Source organism: Lagenorhynchus albirostris, chromosome 19, assembly GCF_949774975.1.
Source record: "Lagenorhynchus albirostris chromosome 19, mLagAlb1.1, whole genome shotgun sequence".
Classification (NCBI taxonomy): Eukaryota; Metazoa; Chordata; class Mammalia; order Artiodactyla; family Delphinidae; genus Lagenorhynchus; species Lagenorhynchus albirostris.
In genome coordinates, this window is record NC_083113.1 from 41,053,480 (window position 1) to 41,066,955 (window position 13,476).

Sequence of the window (13,476 nt, forward strand, 5' to 3'; positions counted from 1 at the left end):
AGGGGGGCACCTGTCTCAGGAATCATGTCCATCTGGTTCCTTGCTCTATCCCAACAGCCACCCCCAACAGGCACTCAGTAAAGAGCTGGTCAGTGACTGACCAAGCAACTGGGAATGAACATGCATATAATGACCAGTAAACCATATCTACAGGTAACTGGACACAATCCAAAGGGTGATAATTAATGTTTCAAGTCAGCTTAGAATATGGACTCAGGTGAAGGGCCTTTGGGATGACGTCTGCCCACTTAAGTTTCTAGAAATTATTTGGGAGAAAACATACAAGCCTAGCTTATCACTTACCATATTTGTAGATAAGAGGCTTGGAACTGTTAATACTTAAAATGAGAACTTTCAGAATCATCCCAACATGTGATAAGGTGGACTCTAACTGGTGCATATTTAAGGTTCAAAGAGTCAGCTGTAGGAATACAGAAGAGCAGAAATCAGACTTGATAAAAGAGGTCAAGTGAAAACAGACCTGGTGACTTGACGTGACATTAGTCTTGCTGAAGCTAAGAAGTAGTAAACGACACATTTTGGTGGCAGGGGTTGAGCTGAGTGATCACAAATCTTTTCTCATCTAGGACCCTCCATTTTCACATCTACAGGCTGAAGTCTATTCATTAGTTTGAAAGATATTAAGTCCAAAACTTATTACAATGGATATTTTTATGATTCCCTTCACATGCCAGGAATATCCAGAGTGATATTTTAAACGTCCTTACTTCAAAAATAAACAACATAAACAAACCAAAATATCACAGCATTCTAACTTCTCTCTAGCCTAAGCAGACCAAGGTCCTAGCAGCCTGCAAGCCAGTAACCTATTTGCTAAATAAAAACATATCAGGGCTTCCCTGGTGGTGCAGTGGTTGGGAGTCCGCCTGCCGATGCAGGGGACGCGGGTTCGTGCCCCGGTCCGGGAAGATCCCACATGCCGCGGAGCGGCTGGGTCCGTGAGCCATGGCCGCTGTGCTTGCGCATCCGGAGCCTGTGCTCCGGATAGGGAGAGGCCACAACAGTGAGAGGCCCATGTACCGCAAAAAATAAATAAATAAATAAATAAAAATAAAAACATATCAGAAAGCTTCCAAATAGCACAACTTTGGAATTCCAGTTGCAGTTAATGGAGTAAGTACACTCTACCCTGAATGCTGCTATAATATCCGGAAACAATGCATGGAGCAGCTATTTCAGGACTCTGAAAAATAAACAGTAGCAGGTAAATGGGGGAAGAAGACCAGAATTCAAAGTTCCACTGAGCCGGCAGTCAGTTTCCTATTTTTCCTCCAAGATTGCCCAGCTTAGACTCAAAGCAGCCTCAAATCCAGAAAAGGGAACCAGGTGTGGACAGAGAGAGCCCCAGGACAATCCCTCCTATTCTGGCTGGAGATGTGGGCAAGGGGATTCTTAACACTATAAACACTGGAGGAAATTCTGTTTTTTGTTTTGTTTTATTTTTTTTCCCTTCATTCTCTCCTATTTCAGACCCCAGGCAAGCCTGAAGTGGCATAAGCAGCTGCAGCAACAGAAGCCTGAAGATGCCTGAAACTGATGGAGGGGACTCTTCCTGTATGATCAAGAGGAAGGAGAATTCCAAGAGAATGGGTGAACCCCCACTGCTTTTTTCTATCCCTGTCTTCCCACTGCTTGGTCCCAGACAAACAGTAGTGATAGTAATTACAATAGTAACTAAAGTGGCAGCTTTCTGGACACAGACCTGAAAGGGGAGTTACAGAGAACTGGAAAGTACCAAGGAGACAGCAGAAAGAGAAAGCGAATCCATAAAGCTGCTTATAAACGTGGGGCCCACGCCAAGCTGTACATGCAAAGATCTGATTCTAAACAGCATATTAAAGACTTTAAGAATTGAACTATGGGACAGGTCACCACACAGGTCCCAGATCGGCCATTGGGTGGCACACACAAAGGAAAGATCCAATTAGCACTGCAAAGGCGGTGGCACACACAAAGGAAAGATCCAATTAGCACTGCAAAGGCTTTGAAACAATTGACACTGAATTCTCAACCCACAGAAGACTGGCCACAACTTGCCGCCTGAACCCAATCAGGCTGACTGCCTTATAGAACAAAACAAAACAAAAATCAGCATTCTTCACAGGATTTAAACAAGACCAGAGTTTCAAAATATAATAATCAAATGTCTGTGATATAATCCAAAATTACTTGAAATACAGAAACTAGGAAAATCCCAGCTCACATGGAAGAAGACAATCAACAGATGCCAATGCTGAGATGACACAGTTGTTGGAATTATCAGACTGTAAAGTAGCTGTAACAAGAATAATCCAAGAAAAAAAGATGGACACTCTTGAAAAGAATGGAAAGAAAGTCTCAGCAAAGAAATTGAGATATAAAGAAGAACCAAGTGGAAATTTTAGAACTGTAAAATGCAATATCCAAAATAAAAAACTCAATGTATGAGCTTAATAGCAGAACGGAGCTGACAGAGGAAAATAATCAGTGAACCTGAAGATAAATCAATAGAAATTACCAAATCTAAACAACAAAGAGAAAAAAATGAACAGAGCCTCAGGGAACTATGCAATAATACCAAAAGGTCTACTGTTTGTGTCACTGGAGTCCCAAAAGTAGAGGAGAAAGAATGTGGAATGGAAAAAAAGTATTTGAAGAAACAATCGCAGACAACTTCCCATATTTGGCAAAAAAACATAAATTCAAAGATTCAAGAAACTCATCAAACCCCAAAGAGAAAAAACTCAAAGAAATTTATGCCCAGATGCATCATAAATTGCTGAAAACTGAAAAAGTCCTAAAAGTAGCCAGAGAAAAATGATGCATTATACATAACAAAACAATGATTCAAATGATGCAGATTTATCATCAGAAACCACAGAGGCCACAAAGAAGTGGAATAACGTTTTTAAAGTACTGAGAAACAAACTGACAACCCAGAATTCTACATCCAGCAAAACTATCCTTTAAGAATAAAGGTGAGGGGGCTTCCCTGGTGGCACAGTGGTTGAGAGTCTGCCTGCCGATGCAGGGAACATGGGTTCGTGCCCCGGTCCAGGAAGATCCCACATGCTGTGGAGCGGCTGGGCCTGTGAGCCATGGCCGCTGAGCCTGCACGTCCGGAGCCTGTGCTCTGCAATGGGAGAGGCCACAACAGTGAGAGGCCTGCGTACCGCAGAAAAAAAAAGAATAAAGGTAAGGACTTCCCTGGTGGTACAGTGGTTAAGAATCCGCCTGCCAATGCAGGGGACACGAGTTTGAGCCCTGGTACAGGAAGATCCCACATGCCGCGAAGCCACTAAGCCCATGCGCCAAAACTACTGAGCGTGCACTCTAGAGCCCACAAGCCACAACTACTGATCCCACGTGCCACAACTACTGAAGCAAGAGCGCCTAGAGCCCATGCTCTGCAACAAAGAAAGCCACTGCTGTGAGAAGCCCGAGAACTGCAACGAAGAGTAGCCCCCACTCCCCACAACTAGAGAAAGCCTGCCTGCAGCACCAAAGACCCAAAAATAAAATACATAAATAAATTTATTTAAAAAAAAGAAGAAAGGTAAAAATAAAGACATTCTCAGACAAAAGAAAATTAAGACAATTCATAGCCAGTAGAGGAACTCTAAATGAAATGATAAAATTTCAAATCTTCAGATAGAATAAAAATTATACCAGAAAGAAACTTGGAACATCAGGAAGAGGAGCAACAGAAATGGTAAAAAACTGAGTAAATAGACAATTTTTCTCCTTTTGAGTTCTTTAAAATATGCATGATGGTTGAGAGCAAAATTTATAACATAGTCTGATGGGATTTTCAATGTATATGACAACGAAAACAAGGGAGGAGGGTAAAGAGGTAAAGAAACCTACGTACTGGTAATGTTTCTATATTTTACCTTAAGTAGTATAATAGTAATTATAATTAGACTGTAAAATGTTAATGTTAGTGTTCTGTTAATTATGTATTATGTAATTTCTAGAGCAAATACTGAAAAACCCTATGTAAAGGGATATAGTCAAAACTCAGTAGATTAATTCTAATGGAATACTGGCAAATATTCAAATAATCTAAAAGAAGAGAGTAAGGGAAAACAGAGGAACAAAGCACAGAGGGAACAAGTAGGAAATAAATCATAAAGCTGTAGGCCTAAATACAAATGTAATAACAACAACATTAAATGTAAATGGTCTAAACACACACCAACTAAAAGATGGAGATTGTCAGAATGGATTTAAAAAACAGGACCCAACTATAATGCTATCTATAAGAAACTTCAAATAGAATGATTTAAGTAGGTTAGAAGAAAATTATGGAAACAAACAAACATCAATAAGAGAAAGCTGGAGTGGCTGTATTAATATCTGATAAAAGATACTTCATAAGTCAGAAAGAGAAAAACAAATATCGTATATTAACACATATATGTGGAACCTAGAAAAATGGTACAGATGAACTGGTTTGCAGGGCAGAAATAGAGACACAGATGCAGAGAACAAACATATGGACACCAAGGGGGGAAAGTGGAGGGGGGGGTGGTGGGATGAATTGGGAGATTGGGATTGTCATATATATATTAATATGCATAAAATAAATAACTAATAAGAACCTGCTGTATAAAAATAAAAAGATTCTTCAGAGCATACAAAATTACCAGGGATAAAAAAGGAGATTACATAAAAATAAGTTTCAATTCACTAAGAAGGTATAATACAACCAATAACAGAGCCTCAAAATACATGAAGCAAAAGTGATCAAACTGAAAGAAATGGGCAAATATAGTCGAAGACTTCAACATTCCTCTCTCCAAAGAACTAGGAGACAGAAAATCAGCAAGAATAGAGAAGTACTGATGGATCAAACACTGAAACATAAGACCTAAAATAATAAAACTCTTATAAGAAAACATAGGGTAAAAGTTTCATGACATTGGATTTGGTAATAATTTTTTGGATATGATACCAAAGCACAGCGTAAAAAGTAAAAATAGATAAACTGAACTACACCAAAATTTAAACTCTGTACACCAGGGGACACAATCAACAGAGTAAAAAGACAACTAGAGAATAGGAGAAAGTATCTGCAAATCATATATCTAGTAAGAGTTAATATCCAGAATATATGAAGTACTTCTACAGCTCAACAACAAAAAAAAAACAAACAGGGCTTCCCTGGTGGCGCAGTGGTTGAGAGTCCACCTGCCGATGCAGGGGACACGGGTTCGTGCCCCGGTCCAGGAAGATCCCACATGCCGCGGAGCGGCTGCGCCCGTGAGCCATGGCCGCTGAGCCTGCGTGTCCGAAGCCTGGGCTCCGCAGCGGGAGAGGCCACAACAGTGAGAGGCCCGCGTACCGCAAAAATAAATAAATAAGTAAATAAATAAAATGCTTAAAACAGTAATTTTTACATTATGTATATTTTATCACAATTTAAAAAAGAATACAGACGTACTGAACAATATCATCAACCACCTGTATCTAACTGATATTTATAAAACGCTTCACCTATCAAAAGGAGAGAACACATCCTTCACAAGTACACATGGAACATCACCAAGATAAATAATATCTTTGATGAGAAAACACTTTTTTTTTTGGCCGCACCATGTGGCATGTGGGATCTCAACCAGGGATGGAACCCGTACCCCCTACAATGGAACCAGAGTCTTAACCACTGTACAGCAAGGGAAGTCCTGAAAACATACTTTAATAAATTTAAAAGAAAATCACATAAAGTATGTGCTCTGATCATAATGGAACTAAACTAGAATTAATAATGGAAAGAAAATTGGAAAAATCTCCAATCTCTTGGCAATTAAACAACATGTTCTTAAATAACTGATGAGTTAAAGAGCAAGTTTCAAGAGAAATTAGAAAATATTTTGAACTGAATGAAAATGAGAATACAACTTACGAAAAACTTGTGAGATATAGCTGAACCAGTACTCACTGGGAAAGTTATAACACTGAATGCTTACATTAGAAAAGAGCAGGGGCTTCCCTGGTGGCGCAGTGGTTGAGAATCTGCCTGTTAATGCAGGGGACACGGGTTCGAGCCCTAGTGTGGGAGGAACCCACATGCCGCGGAGCAACTAGGCCTGTGAGCCACAACTACTGAGCCTGCGCATCTGGAGCCTGTGCTCCACAACAAGAGAGGCCACGACAGTGAGAGGCCCGCGCACCGCGATGAAGAGTGGCCCCCTCTTGCCACAACTAGAGAAAGCCCTCGCACAGAAAAGAAGATGCAACACAGCAAAAATTAATTAATTAATTAATAAACTCCTACCCCCAACATCTTAGGAAAAAAAAGAGCAAAGATCTCAAATCAACAATCTAAATTTCCACCTTAAGAAACTAGAAAAAAAAGTAATCCTAAAATAAGTAGAAGAAAGGAAATAATAAAGAGCTAAAATCAATAAAATGGAAAAAAATAGAGAAATGTCAACGAAACAAAAAACTGGTTTAAAAAAAAAAAACTGGTTTACTTCTGTAGCCAGATGGCCACAGGAAAAAAAAGAAAAAAATTTACTAATTATCAGGAATAAGAAGATATACCAACAGACCCTCACAAACATTAAAAGGATAATAGAGAAATACTGCAAACAACTCTACACACATAAATTTGACAATGATAGGGACCAATTTCTTGAAAGCCACAAACTACCAAAACTCACCCAAGAAGTAAAAGATAACTAAATCTATATTCCTCATGAACAAAGACACAAAAATCCTCAACAAAATACTAGGAAATCTAATCCAGTGATATTATGTAAAAAGAATAGTACCCCACAATCATTGTGATTTATCCCAGGAACAAAAGGCTGCTTCAGTTTTCCAAAATCAGTAAATGTAATCCACCATAAAACACTTCATTATGTCAATGGATGCAAAAAAAAACATTTGACAAAATTCAACATTCATTCATGATAAATGTTGCCAGCAAACTAGGAAGGGAACTTCCTCAACCCAAGAAAAGGGCATCTACCAAAAATCTACAGCTAATATCATACTTTCTGAAGAAAATGAATACTTTCCCCCTAGGATGGGGAACAAAGCAATGACCTCTATTCTCATCACTGATATTCCACATCCCACTGGAAGTGCTAGCCAGTGCAAGAAAAACAGATAGAAGGCATACAGGTCGGACAGAAAGAACAGCTGTCCCTATTCACAGACGGCATGATTGTCTATGTAGTTACACGGGAATCTATAAAAAAGCTCCAAGGACTAATGTGTGAGTTAGCCAGGTGGCAGGATCCCAGGTTAACACACAAAAATCTATTGTATTTCTGTATCCTAGCAATAAATCATCAAAAATTGAAATTTTAAAAATATATATCAGTTACAATAGATTTGAAAAGAATAAAACACATATAAATCTAACAAAACAGGTACAGGACCTGCACAGTGAAAAGTACAAAATATTGAAGAAAGAAATAAAAAACCACCTAAATAGGTAGACAGACATACTGTGTTCATGGACTGGAAGACTCAATACAGTTGCAATATCAATTCTCTACAAATCGATCTGTAGGTTTAACACAATCCCAAAATCCCAGCAAGATTTTTCTGTAGACAGAAACAAGTTGATTGTAAAATTTATATGGAAAGTCAAAGGAATGATCAAAATTTTGAAGAACTAAGTTGAAGGATTCTTTCTACCTGATTTGAGAAGTACTATAAAGCTACAGTAGGGGACTTGCCTGGTGGCACAGTGGTTGACTCTGCACTCCCAGTGCAGGGGGCCCCAGGTTCAATCCCTGGTCAGAGAACTAGATCTCACATGCATGCCACAACTAAGAGTTCGCATGCCACAACTAAGGAGCCCACATGCTGTGACTAAGGGGCCCGCCTGCCACAACTAAGACCCAGCACAACCAAATAAATAAATAAATATTTTTTTTAAAAAGCTACAGTAATCAAGACAGTATAACAGCAATCAAAGGATGGACACATAGATCTACGGAACAGAATAGAGTCCAGAAACAGACATACACAAATATGGCCAACTGATTTTTGACAAAGGTGGAAAGGCAATTCAATAGAGAAAGGAGAGCCTTTTCAACAGTGTTGGAACAACTAGATGTCAGCAAGTATATAAACCTCAAGCTAAATTTTCCAACTTGTATAAAAACGAACTAAATCTAGATCTAAATTAATATAAAACATGAAACTATAATTCTTAGAAGAAAACATGGAAAATTTTTCATGACCTGAGATTAGTTCTTAGATATGACTCAAAGAGCAGAATCCATGAGAAAAAAAAAAAGATAAACTGATTTTCGTCAAAACTAAAAACTTGTTCTGCAAGACATGGTTAAGAGAATGCAAAGACAAACCACAAAATGAGTTTAAAATATTTTCAAGTCATGTATCTGGCAAAGTTCTTATATCCAAAGTATATAAAGAATTCTTAAAACGCAACAGTAAAAAACAAACTGTCTAACAAAAAAACAGGCAAAAGACTCAAATTCTTCACCAAAAAGAATATACAGATAGCAAATAAGCGCAAAATGCTTACATCATTAGCCATTTAGGGAAATGCAAATTAAAACCACTATGAGATGCCACTGCACACCTATTACATTGGCTTTAAAAAAAAAAAAAGAAGGGCTTCCCTGGTGGTGGCAGTGGTTAAGAATCCGCCTGCCAATGCAGGAGACATGAATTTGAGCCCTGGTCCGGGAAGATCCCACATGCCACAGAGCAACTAAGCCCGTGCGCAACAACTACTAAAGCCCACGCGCCTAGAGCCCCTGCTCCGTAACAAGAGAAGCCACCGCAATGAGAAGCCCACGCACCGCAACGAAGAATAGCCCCCGCTCATGGCAACTACAGAAAGCCCACGTGGAGCAACGAAGACCCAATGGAGCCAAAATTAAATAAATAAAATTTATTTTAAAAAAAGATAACACCAAGTGCTATAGCCAGGATGCAGAGCAACTGGAACTCTCATATACTGATGGTAAAATGCAAAATAGTGCAGACACTCTGGAAAACTATTCAGCAGCTTCTTATACATTTAAACATACACTTACCAGGCACCTCCCTGGTGGTCCAGTGGTTAAGACTGCGCTCCCAATGCAGGGGGCCAGGTTCTATCCCTAGTCAGGGAACTAGATACCGCATGGCTCAACGAAAAGATCCCACGTGTTGCAATGAACATCCCACACACAGCAACGAAGATCCCACGTGCCGCAACTAAGACCCGGTTCAGCCAAATAAATAAATATTCAAAAAAATAAACAAACAGACACTTAACATATAATCCAGCAATTTCAGTCCTAGGTTTAACCCCAGTGAAATAAAAACCTATGTTCACACAAAAATTGTATATGAATGTTTATAGCAGCTCCATTCATAATCACTAAAAATTGGAAACAACCCCAAATGTCCTTCAACAGTAAATGATTATAAAGAAACTGTAGTACATACCTACAGTACTCAGCAATAAAAAGGAATGAACTACTGATAAAATACAACATGAATGAATCTCAAATGCATCACCTTAAGTGAAAGACAAAACCAAAAGGTTGCATACTCTGTGATGCTCTGCAAAAGACACAACTATAGTGATGGGGAACAGATGAGTGGTTGTCAAAGGGTGGGTGTGACCACAAAGGAGAAGAATGAGGAAGTTTTGTGGGTTGATGAAACTGTTCTGTATCCTGATTGAGGTAGTGGTTATGTGAATGTATATCTGTGTTAAAACTCATAGACCTGAATGCCAAAAAAAGTCAATTTTATTGTATTTCAATTTAAAAAATAGAACATGTGGAGACCACCAACATCCTTAGCATGTCCCCAACCTCTAGAGCTCAAATTTCTGCCAGTTTTCTTATGCTCTCGGAAAGAAAATGGTGTGAACTCCCTTATTAAATTTTTTTCTTGTTGGTTTAACTCAAAACCACAATGTGACGAATTTCAAATTAGCTTTTAAATGCTGTTTTTCCAGAATTCAAAATATAGAATAAAAGCCCTTCAATTTTGCCACTCAGTCATGAAACAAAACAAAAATAATCTAAAGAAAGAAACAGATCAATTTCCAAAACGGGAACCAAAACAACAGCAAGACTGAGTCTACTGGATGGGGCCGACCAGCTAGCGTCTAAAACATAATGAATCATAATGTTCAGACATTAGCTGTGCATTTAAGACTTGTGCACTCCGCAACAAGAGAAGCCACCGCAATGAGAAGCCCGTGCACCGCAACGAAGAGTAGCCCCCGCTCACCGCAACTAGAGAAAGCCAGTGTGCAGCAACGAAGACCCAACTCAGCCAAAAACAAATAAATAAATGAAATAAATTTTTTAAAAAAGATGTGCAGTTTTCTAAATATATACTATACTTCCATAAAAAGTCCTTAAAAGCAATAACATAAATCTACAGTTATAACTCCAAAAAAAAAAAACAAAACCCACCACTCTGTGCCATACCCAAAAGCAAGTTATAGAACAGCATGTACAATATCCCATGTTTACAAATATGCACACACAGCAACAAAGTCTAAAACAACAGATACCTGTTAACAGAAGTTCTCCCTAGCTGATGAGAATACGGGTGATTTTTACTTCTTTCTTCATTTTTCTATAGTAGTCTTTTTTTTTTTTAACCACAGAGACAAATACTTTTATAATCAGAAAATTTTTTTTCTCATTTTGGAAAATAGCATTCAAGTTAAAAATGTGATATTTATACTACAGATCAATCTATATATGACTTAGGCTGTGGGCTCCTTGACATAAAGGAGCTTTGTAAGCCTCATACAGTACCAGATTCCCAAAAGACATTTTACCAGATGTGTGTCTGGAGAAGGAAGAATAAAATATGCAAGGCTTCTCACGAGAAGTGGTAACTTCTCTGGCATCTCTGAATAAAAAGAGGGGAAGAAATCAGGCAAGTGGCAAAGGTAGGTCTGGATGGAGGGAGACCTGTCAGTGATGGCAAAGAGGCAGAATAGATCCTGACACGGAAGGAAGGCAGGGAAGCAGACCGAGAGGGAGACCAGGAAATCTGGAAGAGGTGTGAAGCAAAAGACCAGTGTGCTCACTAAAAATCAGAGAGCTAACTATTCCATCCCTCTCCCCTCCCCTGCCTTCCCACCCCTAAGAGAAGTGACCCCGAGGCTGTTCCTTGCACAGGGGTGCCATGCTCAGGACCCCAAGTGCCTAACGGGGGCGGGTCCCTGACCCAAGGGCAGCCAACCCACAGGATGGCGAAGCACCTCTAATTTGGCCTGGCTAGGAAAGCTCCACCCAAATAGAGACAGTGGTAATCAGGCCAATCAGACACTCTCTGGAATTCAACCGCAGTCAGCAAGTTAGCGTCAGAGAGAGCAGACAGACCTGGGATGAACATTTTAAATAATCTATCAGAATATACTTATAAGATGTACATCAGAAAACGTAACGCCTGCAACTTTGTCTAAGCGTTCTTTTACGACTCCTCTGACCTTTTAGGAGTTGCTTTTTGGTTTATACTGTCATTTACATAAAATACCTAAGTGCACACACTGCAGAGCCTGAAAATGCTGTCCTGCACTTTTGTGCTGCTACTTAACAGTGAAATGTGGTTTGTTCCATAGGGCCTCTTACTATGGCAATTCCTTACAACAGGAGATTGTGTTTCCCACTGCTAACAAGTTAGGCAGCAATGTTTTTAACATACACCCCTTTGCAGTCTTTTCCTCAGCCAGTTTTCTCTTCTTGGAAGTAACCAAGCAGAAGGTTCACATTTTATTAAGAAAACTGCCTTCCTCTGCGTAGTTTTCAACCTCCACTCAGGTCCGTGTCCAGACTTGCTGATGGGATTCTTTCAGGTTAACAGCACCCAGTCCTTGGCTACCTGAGACAGACACCCTGCCACGTGCTGCCCTCCACAGTGGGGCATGGCCCCTGTGCCCCTCCAGCCAGTTCTCGTCCCCAAGTTCTCAGACCAAGGCAGTCAGTGCTCACAAGCCCCTGCCAGATAAGCCCAACGGACAGATCCCCGTCCCTAAGCAGGCCCAGCTGGCAGCGGATGAGGCTAGAACGGGGCCAGCACAGAGCTGAGCAGAGCCCAATCCTCTTTCAGATGTGATGAGGTCACAGGCTGGGCTATGAAGAGAGGACATGGGCCCTTTGTGGCCCAGGAGCCATGGGCTGCCCTTAATCCAGCAGCTAGAAAGAAAAACTGAGTCCTGCTGAGTGAAGCACTGACTCGAGTCCAAGATTCATGAGGCCCAGCTGCTTGGCCCTTCCAGGGTTCCCTCCAAGGCCTGGTGTACCTGGTCCTGCAGTCAACCCAAAGCAACCCACGTGTCTCTCTGTTCCTGGCAACTCAGAGCTGACCGACACTGCAGGGATGGGCTCAGCCTTGGGAGCAGCCCACCCAGTCAGAGGCGCCTCAGTGCTCACACCCAGACAGGAGCTCCTGGGGCGGAAAGTGTGTCAGGATATCTGCCCCGGCCTCGACTACCCAAGCACACATCATCAGTTGTTTGACGGATGTTCTAACAATAATTTAGGTTCGGAGCGGGACCGAAAGTTTAATTTCAACAACGTGGGAGCTCGTGTTTAAATGAGTCAGAAAGTTAACTTTTTATCTGTGTTCATCCATTCGGTCATGCAGTACTGACTTCATCTTCATGCACACACCTCACAGAGGACCACACAAAAGGCCAGAAGGCCCTGCACATGCTTACCAATCTAAAAAAAATCTGTTTTAAATACCGTATCTGGAAAACAAAATTTAAAGTTCACATTTTTGTTTTATTTGGTCTTATTTTAAAAATGCACTCCCCTATCTAGCTTAATATCATGGCTAAGCCACGCCTCTAAAATAAGTTTCCCAATTAAATAATCAAGACAGAAGCTGCTTCACATGGCACCCGTGTGCCAGTTAGAAACATTCCAGTCTGGGTGGCAGCTTGGCTTGGCAAGAGGATAACAAATTAAAACCAGCACCTGCTCTGGACTGATGAATTGGGACGCTGCCTAGTACCAGGGCATGTGCCTTGGCAAGCAGAGCACGCAGGCTGGATCTCAGCCTCCCTCACCCTCTCGGTTAGACCCACGGTGCAGTGCACAATCTGCCCAACTGTACAAAGTAGCCGTGGACAATAGAGATTTGGAGCAGGATCTCAGGAACTTTCTTTGTTCCTCTATGACAATAATAATAATAATACGGCTAAACTAATCTTGCTAAATCCTCTACTTGGCCGGTCTTGATGATCTGATTGTCAAATATTAAGAAGTTTACAAACCGGTAGAATTTTAAAATATTGTTTTACTTTGTTTTCATTTATATTGATCTGGTCTGAGACTCAATGATAGATTTCACAGTCCATTAAAAAAAAAAACAAAGGGACTTCCCTGGTGGTCCAGTGGTTAAGACTCCGAGCTCCCAATGCAGGGGGTCCGGGTTCAATCCCTGGTCGGGGAACTAAGATGCTGCACGGCACAGCCAAAAAGAAAAAAACAAAAACAAAACTGCAGGTCTCCT

General features: G+C 40.5%; 1 protein-coding gene across 3 annotated transcripts in view; it reads right to left on the bottom strand.

Annotated features, from left to right (window-relative positions):
- Positions 1-13,476, bottom strand: part of CMTM4 (CKLF like MARVEL transmembrane domain containing 4) — a 64,611-nt gene that overhangs the window by 36,140 nt on the left and 14,995 nt on the right. The gene's annotated exons all lie outside the window — the stretch shown is intronic.